We start from the raw sequence: 3,024 nt of genomic DNA, 5'->3' as shown, positions 1-3,024 counted from the left end.
GAATTTTAAACTGGCATTTGTTTGTACGTGAATAGCTTTATTAATATACCGGAAAAATAGAATGAAAATTCAATAAATGAGATCTTTGGCTCGGAATTAATACCAAAATCCTTAAAGGAAGGTTAAAATCTTTGGATCCCAGTAAACTTTTTTTGAGTGTAGGAATTCTAGAATATCAAATCTGGGGATCGATTTATATGCGTGCTATATGTAATTATGATCACGGTGGTTAGAGGCCATACACTTACACCAAGTGGCAAATTTAAACCGGATAGGATGAAATTTCCCCCTCCAAGAGGACCCACAAGCAAAATTTGGGGATCGGTTTATATGGGGGCTGTATATATTTATGGACCTATATGGACCAATTTTTGCATGGGTATTGTAGGTTAGGTTAGGTTAGGTTAGGTTATGTGGCAGCCCGATGTATCAAGCTCACATAGACTATTCAGTCCATTGTGATACCACAGTGGTGAACTTCTCTCTTATCACTGAGTGCTGCCCGATTCCATGTTAAGCTCAATGACAAGGGACCTCCTTTTTATAGCCGAGTCCGAACGGCGTTCCACATTCCAGTGAAACCACTTACACAGAAAAAAAGGTGTCTTGTTAATTTTAGGACCAGTTTAACTTCCACATAGTTCAAAAAATTTACTGTAATATAGTTCATTTTTCGTAACCACTGCGAAAATTAACTTAGCTAAAGGAAAACTTATAAAAATTCAGTAAATGTTTTTTAGTTCACTAACTACGAAATGGGACGGATTTTTCCTTAAATAAATTTCCAATACAATAGTTAATGCATCGTTGATTGTATTATAAAAAGACATAGGCAATATAAAAATCTTACTACGAAATGTGGACAATTTACTAAGAAATATTTTTGTATGGAAAAAAATTTTTGTAGTAAAAATTAACTTAACCACAGTACCGATTCGTATGGCGGCTTCCTACAGCTTATTTCGGTTTTTACTATAAGTTGGAGTATATTTCCTCACATTGAAAATTTTAGATAAAGTAGAATAAAAAGTAGTTAATTTAATCCTTGACGGGTGTATATAATTTTTTATGGATTCCTCGTAAATTTTGAATATATTTTACCTTATCCTATAGATAGAATACCAACTAATCAATAAACGTGATACTGGATATTGAAGTGAGAAGAAATTATGAAATTATTGCATCATCTTTTTTTTTTTGTTTGTGTTTGTTATTGCGATGATGTTATGGAATGTGTGTTGTTGGTATTTTTTGTGGTGATAGTTGTTTTGTTGCAATAGCGAGATCAGAAAGGGATCATGTGTGTGTGGAGTTGTTTTTCTTTACATATGTGTCCTTTATGACTATTTGTGTCTTTGAGTTTTATTGGTGCATTCAGTTCTGTTGATGCATTTATGAAGCGCACACGTGGTGCGCTTGCGTGCGGTATTTGTGTTTATTAATAAAAATACATTTATTTCGTAACATTTTAGAAACTGATAAGTGAATGGTGTGATGTTAGAGAAAACAAAAACACTTTATATTGATAAAAAATAAATAACTCTAATGCGCTTTACAGACTATCAGTTATCCCGGACGACAATGCTCGTGTCGAACATATCCCATATATTGTGTACATTATAAGTTAAGTCCGAAGGCATAATCGATACTGCTGCATGTTTATGCGTTCGATAACACATTTACCGATTATTTAGTCATCGCCGACAAGTCGTATCGATCCGACACACTGCAAGATTCTTTACAAACACCGACATTCCGTCCGGAATAACTGATAGTCTGTAAAGCGCATAAAATAAATCACATATTAAGAAACTGTATATTTCTATTAATAATTTAAAATTAGTGCGGTTTTAAATTGGTTTACATAAAAATATTCATAATGAGTGGTAATAAAATGATCTATATTTACTCTACATCTGGATCACAGTACAATTTTTTGAGTCTATATTTTTATGTTATAGCGAGTCCTTAAGGTGTGTACTAAGCTCGAGTTTAGGTGCTAAAATCAGAAATAAATCAGTAAGAAAAGTATAAAATTATACGCCTTCGATGCAAATTTAAATATAACTTGATGGAGAATAGCTCGAAACAAGTTTTTTATAAAGTTTATATTCTTTAAATGGATTACACGATTAAGAACAGAAAATCGTTTTTAAGCTTATGTAGAACGCTGTTTTTTAATTTAATATGATGAATTGTTTTCAAGTTATTCCAATATATATAGCGGAAGTGCCTTAATTTTGAACATAACCCTATATCTCAAAAAGTCGAGCTCTTAAAAAAACAAGTGTAAATTTGGATTCAGCAACCTCAAATTACTAAAAATTTGATATAAATTTTAAATGAACACAAAAACGGTTCAATTTTGTTCCCATGTATTTCTAAAGAAAACTAATCATGAAAAATTGGGATTTTAGCCACTAAACTCGAACTTAATATCCACCATAAATACTAAATGCTATATTGACAAGTGGAAATTATATCTAATTTTATAATATTTTTATTTCATTTATATTCTGAGAAGGATTTCAAAAATGTCCCATTTGTGCATGGATATGATTCCACTAATGTAGTAATTGGATGATTTTTTTCAATGTGGTAAGTTTTTCCATTTGTAATAAAGCCAAAATTTCTATTTATTAAAAATAATTTTCATTTGCAGGATGACAGCAAATCTAATGGTATTTTTTGGAATCTTCTTACTGTTTAATGCTAACTAAGCTGATATCCCTATTGGCTCTAAGAAAATTCTCTTGTAAGTTAAAGATCAAAATACCATAGAATTTGATAATATTTTTATATTTCATATACCTTTTTAACTTCAGAGGCTTATGACGCAAATCCACACAAAAAAACTAGCGAAATCGGTGAAATTGGACAAAAATGAAATGAAAATAACAACTTATGGCATATATCTTTCATATGGATAGAAAATGGAAATTGATATTAATTAGTTTCATTCTACTAACATAGAATATTACTCTTTTGAAGAAGCAATTACTAACTACCGAAAAGTAACAACAT

General features: G+C 30.9%; 1 long non-coding RNA gene across 1 annotated transcript; it reads left to right on the top strand.

The window, feature by feature from the left end:
* The first annotated feature begins 1,774 nt into the window (after positions 1-1,774).
* LOC142227559 (uncharacterized) lies at positions 1,775-3,024 on the top strand. The gene is made up of 4 exons (XR_012719902.1): positions 1,775-1,886; positions 2,525-2,598; positions 2,663-2,755; positions 2,826-3,024. It is a non-coding gene; the product is annotated as an uncharacterized LOC142227559 (long non-coding RNA).

The sequence above is a fragment of the Haematobia irritans genome, chromosome 2, assembly GCF_050003625.1.
Source record: "Haematobia irritans isolate KBUSLIRL chromosome 2, ASM5000362v1, whole genome shotgun sequence".
In the NCBI taxonomy this organism is placed as follows: Eukaryota; Metazoa; Arthropoda; class Insecta; order Diptera; family Muscidae; genus Haematobia; species Haematobia irritans.
This window is presented reverse-complemented; position numbering and strand designations above follow the sequence as displayed.